The following is a 9,486-nucleotide window of genomic DNA, read 5'->3' on the forward strand; positions in this document are numbered from 1 at the left end:
CGTCATTGTTGTTTGGCGGGTCCGGGCTGGGGATTCGAACCCGCCACCTTAGGTGTACGTGGCTGGCGCCTTAGCCGGTTGAGCCATAGGCGCCGAGCCATTTTTTTTAATGATTATACGATACTCTGGAAGAAAGTTAAAGATCTTTGAAGACTGTAGAAACTGTTACTGTATTGGGCAGGGCCTGTGGCTCAAAGGAGTAGGGTGCTGGCCCCATATGCTGGAGGTGGCAGGTTCAAACCCAGCCCTGGCCAAAAACTGCAAAAAAAAAAAAGAAAGAAAGAAAGAAACTATTACTGTATTGCTATTATTACTGTTACCACCATTACCCTGGGCACTGTCCTTAGTGGTTTACACATGGCTACTTTGGGTTCCCCGGAAAGTAAAGCTCGAGGAAGATCTTATGTGCTGCTTCTTTAGTGGAGAGTTCAAGCCCAGATTTGTGGAAGTTTGGGAGAATTACTGTGTGGCTGAAATGACAGGAGCAAATATGAGGGTGTGTTACTGATATAGCCACAGGCTGGCGTGAAGCATAACTGATTTTTCAGTCATCTGGGACCCTGGGAGGCTACACACTGGCCCCCAGAGAAATGTTCACCACCTAATCTCTGGAACCTGTGACTGTTACCTTCTGTGGCAAAGACTTTGCTCATGTCTTTAAGGATCTTGAGATGTGAGGTTACCCTGGATTTTCTGGAAGAATGTTAAATCCCATCACAAGTCTCCATATTGGAGGCAAAGACAGAGTTGACACATAGACAAGGAGAGGGCAGTGTGACGCAGGAGACAGAGATAGGAGTGATGTGGTCACAAGCCATGGAATGTCACAGCCACCAGGAGCTGAAAGAGGCTAGGAAGGAATTCTCCCCCAAACTCCTTGGAGGGAGCACAGCCCCCATCAACACCTTCCTGTGAGCCCAGTGATACTGATTTCAGACTTTTGGTTTCCAGAAACATGAGATAATAAATTTCTGTTGTTTTAAGCCGTGAAGTTGGTGGCGATTTGTTACAGCAGCAATAGGAACAGATACTGAAACCATCCTTCAAAAGCACAAGCTACGAACAGACTGAGTGGAGGGAGAGGAAGAAAGGGAAAAGAATTTGTTTACAATGACAGCCTCTGATTGGTAAATGGTTTTCCATTTACCAGTGGTCATCCTTCCCCTCACCTCTGGGTTGAGCACAGTTGCATGCTGAGTTTCTCTGGGATGTCCCATGCTGGAAGGGGAACAGAAAAACCCCAGGGTGGAGAGGCCCATTGGGTTTTGACCTGTGATGTCAGTTGTGAGGCAGCTGAGGTGAATAAATGGCCCATGGCTCTGAGCAGGTAGTGTAGATGGGGGGTCTGAAAGAATGACCTCCCTCATCTGCACCACAACCCACAATGCCACAGAGATGTGACATCCCCAATCGGCGCTCGGCCTCCAGTCTCCGGTCCTGCTAGCTTGTGGCACTTGCTGCCCCTCGGGGCAGCACATCCATTGTCCAGTTCAGTAACTGGAGTCCCTCTTCCTTCACTGGAGTCAAAACCTGTCTTCTTGTAGCTCTTGGTGATTGGCTGAAGGCTTGATGTACATAAATTAAGGATCCTCTCTCCAAATATTCAAAGATAATTTTTATCCTTTTTCCCCCCATCAGGTGAAACACTCGCTGTATCTTCAATGTGGCTTTATGGAGGAATTTTCTTTTTGAGGCTGGTGGTGGCTCATGGAAAGCACCTGAACTTCAGGTATGGTCTGCTCCAGTACACAGGACTTACGCTTCACTTAGGTTGCCAGAGATCCATTTTATTTGATTGTTTGGCAAGCACATCATTTTCAGTTGTACTACACTTAGTGTTGATTAAAAAGCTCTCTCCTTACCCATGGGGACAGATGACTATATGAAGAGCCCCAAAGACTCAATCTATTTGCAAATGGCACCACTGCAGGTAAGAGATCAAAATGCCACCTTACATCAGGGCGAACACATACCCACAGTTTTATGCTGCATTGAGGTCAGTAAGTGATTCTCACAGGTTGGTACCAGTCAGCCACACGAGGTTAGGGACTGTTCTCAGCCAACCCCTGCTACTGCTCACCTCCCGTCCTCACTCCCAATAATCCCCCCTCCCCAATTCTGGATCTGGAATATTCCCCTTCGCGTCTCTAGCAGGCAGCAAAGATTCGGATTCCACTCCTGGTCCAGATCAAGTCCCCGGTGTCTTATGTGAGATGAACTATTGCAACAGACTGGAAAAGCCCACGTGGGCAAGAACCGTGTGTACATCCTCCACCTCCCATCTTCACAGCAACCCTGCAAGGTGGGTGTACCATCTTCATTTTACAAATAAGGAAAATGGGGCTTAGTTTAAAGGAATTTCCCTAGGGACATAGAGTAGCTGACCTTGGCTTCAGACTCAGCAGGTGAGATTCTGTTTCACCAGGTGGTAGCCAAAAGGGACATGAAGGAGTGGTCCTCAGATCCCAGTAGATGGCCTGAGCCTGGAGCTGGCCTCTCTGAGCCCCTACAGGAGCTGGAGAGCACACCATTGGTACTGGATGGCTGACCCCTTATGGGCCTCCCTCGGCAACTTGGCCTCCTGGATTCATGCATGTTAGGGGGAGTCAGGTATGTTAGGGGAGCCTCAGGCCCCGCATTCTGCCCCAGCCTCTGCCAGTCCCAAATGTGGGAGCTTTAGTGGCTCAACGTCTATTTACCAAGTGCCTCTCGTCTCTTTGGCCAAGCTGGGGCTGGGATGGAGAAACACAGGCCCCTGGTGTACGTTCTGCAGCCCCGAGGGAGTGGCAGGGCATCTAGTGCCAGGTCTCCACGTCTCGTTCTCAGAGTGTGAGGCGTCAGGTGGATTCAAAGCAGCATGTGAGCGTCCCCTGGAACTGTCGACCCAGACGGAGGTGTTCCTGAATCTGTGAAGAGGGATGATCCTGAATGGAGCATTATCGGGCTCTGTGCCCCTCAGTGTTTCTTTTCACCTTCACCTCATTCACGGCCCTGCTTAGCACCCACCTGCTGTTTCAGGGGAGGCCAGTGACAGCGGAGGATGAGCTTCCTGGTCGTGGCAGATTCTTTAGCTTGTCCCTTCATCCTTTCTTCAGTCCCCTCCTGACTGGTATTTACTTGCTGTGGGGGCTGGGAAGCTAAAGTCTCCCCTTCCAGACTCCCCTACAAACTGGATTGTCAGATGCCTCCGGTGCTGCCCCGTGAGACGCAGGCCACATTTCGCTGTGGCTGCTTCTGCAGTTCCAGGTCCTCCCTACTCAGGAGGCTCACGGTGCTCAGGACACCGCTGCTATTGCCGAACAGTGGCCTGGGTGTAAGATAGAAAGATCCTGGCTCCTTGATTACACCTGCAAGCACTGCACCAGATGTGTTGGTGATGTCCCATAATAAACGTCTACTGGTCAAGCCCCTGATGTCAGCTTTTTGTTATATTCATCTACATGCAGGCCTTACCCAATACTTTGTTTTGTTTTTCTCCAGCCCTAAGGGGAACAGAAAGGTGGGAGGGCCCAGCGGGAGATGTGAGAAAACACTCAGGAGCAGTAGGCAAGTCTGTGGGGAAGTCATTGGTTGTGGGGGGCAGGCTAGAGAGGAGTCCTGCCCCTGCCCTCCAGACACCATGAAGGGACCAGGCAGGTGGAACAAGGGTGTGACCAGGGCAGTTTGGGTGAACTGATGTCTGGGGACCAGGTGCAGGGAGGGACCCAGTGACATGTCAGAGGTTGCCGGAATGGACACATCACATCACAGACTTACGTCTCCCTGGTACCAAGACTTAGAACTAAAGAACCCCTAGATTTAGCCATGGCCTAAGGGAAATTGAGCCCATGGAATTGAGTCTTTGCCACCCTTGAAGAATGAGGCTTCAACATAGAAATTAAATGAAAATACAGCCAGTAGACCATCTAATACATACCCTCATAAGAGAAAAACTCAGATCAATTCAAGGTGGGGGGCTAGGGAAAGAGGGTGCAAGGAGAGGGGAGGAGAGAGGGGAATGGGTAGTTATGGTGTATGGCAAACCTCTGGGGGCAGAACACAGTTATAAGAGGGACTTTACCTAATAAATGCAATCAGTGTAACCTAATTCTTTGTACCCTCAATCCCAACAATAATTTTTTTTTTTTTTTTTTTTGAGACAGAGCCTCAAGATGTCCTCCTGGGTAGAGTGCTATGGCATCACAGCTCACAGCAACCTCCAACTCCTGGGCTCAAGCAAGTTTCCTGCCTCAGCCTTCCAAGTAGCTGGGACCATAGGTGCCCACTACAACGCCTGGCTATTTTTTTGGTTGTAGCCGTCATTGTTGTTTGGCAGGCCCGGGCTGGATTCGAACCCTCCACCTTAGGTGTATTTGGCTGGCACCTTAGCCGCTTGAGCCATAGGCGCTGAGCCAACAATAAAAAAAATTAAAAGAAAAGTAATTAAATTTAAAAATTGTATTTTTTATATACTAAAGTTGTGGACATAGATTCACGCCAGGCACTATTAAGTTAGGTAAAGTACAGTGAAATACTCTTGACAGATTAAGATGGACAGGCTCACGCTGGGGTACTGAGGGTCTGCTCGCTGTCCAGGCTTGCTGGAGGGTCCCAGTGTGGAGCTGAGACCACTGGGGCTGTGTGGTGGGGGCAGAGCTGCTGGAGTTTGCAGTTCTGGGATCTGAGGCTTTCCTTTGCTCCTGGTCCCTGTTCTCTCCAGCAGTCTAGGAAGCATGGGTCAGTCCCAGGGCTGGCTCTGCTATGCAGGTGGATTCAGAGTGGTGGTTCAGGGAGAGGGTCAGGGAGAGGATGATTGTCAAAAAAGTTGCCGAACACTGCTGAGCTGCAGGGGGAGCACTGGGCAAACCAGTTTTCATTTTAGAGAGGATTATAATTAAGCCAAATCATTTCCTGCTGCCTTTTCAGCCCATCACTCTTCCGATTTTCCATTCAATTAAATCCAGTTTCTCTGAGCAGCCGTGTAGTTGTTACCTGGTGCTCGCAGCAGCAGCCTGGCATTGCATCCCTCTCCAGCTCCTGGTAACCATGTGGTCCTGGTCGGGTCATTTCCTGTCTCTGCATGGTCTGTCACATGGGGGAATGCCAGGACCTAACTCACAGGCCTGTAGGAGGAGCAAAACCTTGGGACAGGACTGGCTCACAGCAGGCAGTCTCAGGCACACAGAGCTCTGGCACCGTCGAGGTCCTTGACAGAGATAGCAGGCAGTCAACAGCACAAGGCAGTCAACAGCACAAGGACAGTCCTTAATTTCCAGGCACGAATCTAACATGCAACAAGGCCATGTTACAACTTTCTTTCCTGATGGCCTTGTAATCGAGTAGCCTCACCTTTTGCATTTGGTTTGAGAGAAGGCTGGTTGCTTCAGTTCCCTCCCCTGACGCTTCCTTACAACGTGGTTTCTCGTCACTGATCCTTGTTCCACCCCAGTAGGGGCTTCTGAAGATTGGTGAATTGTGCTGTAGGGCTGACCTCCCCATCAGGAAGTCAAGGAAAGTTGGCACAAACCTTTGGAAATAAAAATTCTAAATTGCCTTGATGATTTCCTTTGCTCAGGTTGAGCCCTCGATGATGGTGACGATCACAGCAGCAGGTGCTGCTCCAGTCCCACCCTAGGAAAGGAGTCTCCATGACAGTTGGTTTCACTCTGTTGCTCCGAAGAGATGTGTCCCGATGAGCGCCTTCCCTTCATTCATTATGCTACAGTCATATTGCTAGGAGACAGAGATGAATGCTGTGTACTTATCTGATTAAAGCGCCTGTTGTTTTAAATCTATTTGCATGGAGACTTTTTTCCTCTGGTAGACATTCAGTGACACAACACATTAAAAATTATATCTGTATCAATGGTTTCCACCATTGTATTTATGTGGTGCGTGCGTGCGTGTGTGTGTGTGTGTGTGTGTGCTTTCATGCACTGCTCACTGGTCTCTTGTTATGATCAATACGTACCCGTATTCAATAATTATGAAGCAATTATAGCTCCTAAAAAAACAAAGTTGGATATATGTTTTATTGACCAGTTTAAAAAAAAAGGCAGAGTTATGCAAAGTAGCAGATACAGAAATTTCATGAAAATGAAAAAGTACAAGTCCTTAAGGAAGAACTCTTCATCGTCATGGGCAATTCAGCAGGCCTCCCTTCCAGGCCATCTTCCTCATATTTTTGCTTTTGCTTTACAGCAGGGCCTGGGGGACAGGACTACAAATGTCTCAGTCCTTGCCCGCTGCCATCATTAGAGCCTTCATTAATCTTTGGGTCCTTTGGCTCTACTTTGCCAAAAGAATAATGCCTCCCCCAGAATTACACAAAAATCAATGGCAAAGTTAATTGAAATCTGGATCTCTTAATATTTTTCTCTTTCTGAAGCAATTGCTTCGTTTCTGAAAAGTGAGGTTTAACTCAAAGGACAGCTTTAATTGAGGGTGAGTGAATTGATAAGAGAGAGAAAGGAGAGGTGGATAATTTTCCAGGTGACTGAAAGATAGTGTTTACATGCAGGATTTCATTTCCTTTCAAGTTTGGCATCAGGGCTCAGGGAATGTTGAGTAGATGGGAAGAAGGACCAGGGCATTTCCACAGTGTAGCCTGATGCTCTCTTGTCTCTTAAAAGGGCTGAAAAGGCTTTGAAGGAGATGGACCTTGCCCCCTCCTCTCCGAGAGTGTGAGAGAGCAAGAGTGAGAGAGAGACAGAAGAGGGGAAAAGGTGGAGGAAAAACTGGCCGCTAAAAAGGTGGGCAGCTTCTTGATTTAAATAACCCCTCCCCTTTTTCCGGCGATTGAGGCATTTACATCATAGGTATGTGGGCCTTTAATTTGCATTAATACCAATAACATGGTTTACATTCAGAGCAGTTTATAGCATGCAAAGTAAACTATATTTCACTAGATTCTTATATCAATTTGCAGAGGCAAGTGGGATAGATTTTTTTTTTTATGTATACTTTGTAGAAGAAGAAACTGAGTCTCCCAACTAGCAATAAAATGGGTGAGGAGGTGGGCACAGGCCTCTGGGCTTTCATGGGAAGAGAAAAGGGATTGAAATGTCCTGGACTTTACCTTGGTAGGAGCTCCTGACAAGATGTGGGCAAGGCTCACCTTCCCCTAGGTAGAACTCATCCAGACTCCCCAGAACCGAGGCCCCTGGCTAAGTGCCAGCCTGGCCACTGGGTCCTGCAGTTCCAACTCTTGTTGGTATCTGCGGCTTCCAAAATATTCAGACAAAGGGCTCTGAAAGGCATCTGGTCAAGCTTTGCAAGAAGAGAAAACTTACCCTCTGATTCCCAAAGCCCTGAAGTCAGGGATTTGATTACGCTTATCATGATCTCAGCTTCCACCGCTCCAAATGTGATTAGTTTTGTAATTAGTTAATGTCATTACCTGTCATCAAATCCAGACAACGTTGGACTCGAAAACCTCCCGTGGCAGAAAATCCCCCAAAACTGACATCTTTCCACTATTGAATACAGTTTCTTTAATAATCCTGGCGACTGTCCCTCACTTTTAGACCACAGTTCTGAGAAGTTGGGAGGGGGATGTGTTTCTTGTATTTTTTTGACAAGGCGATTTAAAATACTTCAGGCTCAAAACGTTTCTGTTCTCCAAGCAAAGCATAAATATAATCTTTTCAGCAAATTTTGTGCCCCACTGTATTTTCCTTCTTATATATCTTGGCTATATTGCTTTGGGCAGAATGGCCAAAATAAGAACCCGTTTACCATAGGGAAACACTGTGTTAAGGAATATTTTTATGTTATGAAAAAATGCTGCTTGTCTCTTATTACTTAGTTTCTGTCAAATCCTGGGCAAACGGTTTTTCTTCTTTGCTCCTATTCAGTCTTTCAATACATATTCTTCATGTCCCTGGTGAGTGCGTGTGGGTACTTGGGACACAGCAGGGACAAGGCAAGCACAGTTGCTGTCCTCTGCAAGCTTCTGTTCTAATGGGCTGAGGTAGATGAAGGAAATAAATATTTAAACTGGCGTGCCCAGCATGGGCTGGACATTTTCCCATTTGCTTCTGCAGGCCACCTCTCTACCCTACTCCACTGTTTTGTAGGGAACCCCAGGAGATGAGTCATTGAGATGACATCAGTGGCTTCCTGTCCTCAGCATCCAGCTGGGTCAGAAGCGAAACTGAAGAGCAGGACAGTGAACTCAGGGTACCTGCGACTCACCCGTCCCTGAGACCTGAGGGTGACACAATTGCCTCCTCATTGGGAAGAAATCAACCCTCCCCAATGCCACCACTTAGGAGTAGTCATTGCTCCCCACCATTCTGGTTTGCTGACCCCTGACGATTCCTTTGTAAACGGATCCTCCATCAGTTTTTCCCCAGTCAACTGTTTGATGGGCCATGTCTTTCCTACGTGGACCCCTGGCTGCCACAGTAGGTTAGGTGATAAGCGGTATGGAAGATGTACTTTCTAGGCTCGGCATCGATAGCTCAGTGGTTAGGGTGCTGGCCATATACACTGGGGCTGGTGGGTTGGAACCTGGCCAGGGCCAGCTAAATAATAATGACAACTACAACCAAAAAATAGCTGGGTGTTTCGGCGAGTGCCTGTAGTCCCAGCTACTTGGGAGGCTGAGGCAAGACATTTTTCCATTTGCTTAAGCCCAAGAGTTTGAGGTTGCTGTGAGCTATGATGCCATGGCACTCTACAGAGGGCGACATAGACTCTGTCTTAAAAAAAAAAAAAGAAAAATATATTTTCTTCCTTCTGCTCCCTGGTCCATCAGCATAATTGCCTGTTGTTACCTGCATGGTTCTGGACTAAGTGTCATTTGGTGCAGGCTGCATCACTCCTCAGTGACTCACTCACTGGTGGATAAGCTGCCTCATTCACTGTTAGACGTCATAAAGCCGGGGACCTTTACTGAATGCTCGCTGAGGGCAGGGGCCATGTTCCACAAGGCGTGACTGGTTCCCAGCTCCTCCAGTATCGGGAGGGGAGATAAGACGGGCTGATCTGTAACTGGATCAGCAAACTCCCGCCACAATCTTCAGGACAGTGCTGTGCTCCCCAGGCCCCACCACTCCCTGCCCTGCCTTCTGCCCTTGCCAGCCGAGCGGGCCCTGCTCTGTGCTCGGGGCCCACTTGTATCTTCCCATTCCCCCGTGTGCTTTTATTCTGCTGTGAGTAATCACCCCGTTCCAGTGTCCTCTTCTCTGAAGGCTTTGCTGGTTTCATCATTTCAAGGGAGGGGGGGAGGCTTTCTCTTTAGCTCTGGGAGACACACATTTGTATCTTGCCAAGCTGTCGCTGTGCCTTTTTGTTTTCTAAAGAACCTTTATAGATTCTTGGACTCTTTTGCCTGCCCAGTTCACACTGGCCTGAACTGTTGGGGTAAGCCAAACCAAGTATTTTCCTTGTCTGCATTTAAGCTTATTGCTTAGTCTTGGGAAGTGAATTTGGGCTCAGAGCTCTGCAGTTCATGGCATCCCCTCTTTGTGAAAATAGGTTCTAAAAATTCAGATGGTCTGG

This window comes from Otolemur garnettii, unplaced genomic scaffold, assembly GCF_000181295.1.
Source record: "Otolemur garnettii isolate 467f Iridium unplaced genomic scaffold, OtoGar3 scaffold00079, whole genome shotgun sequence".
Taxonomy (NCBI): Eukaryota; Metazoa; Chordata; class Mammalia; order Primates; family Galagidae; genus Otolemur; species Otolemur garnettii.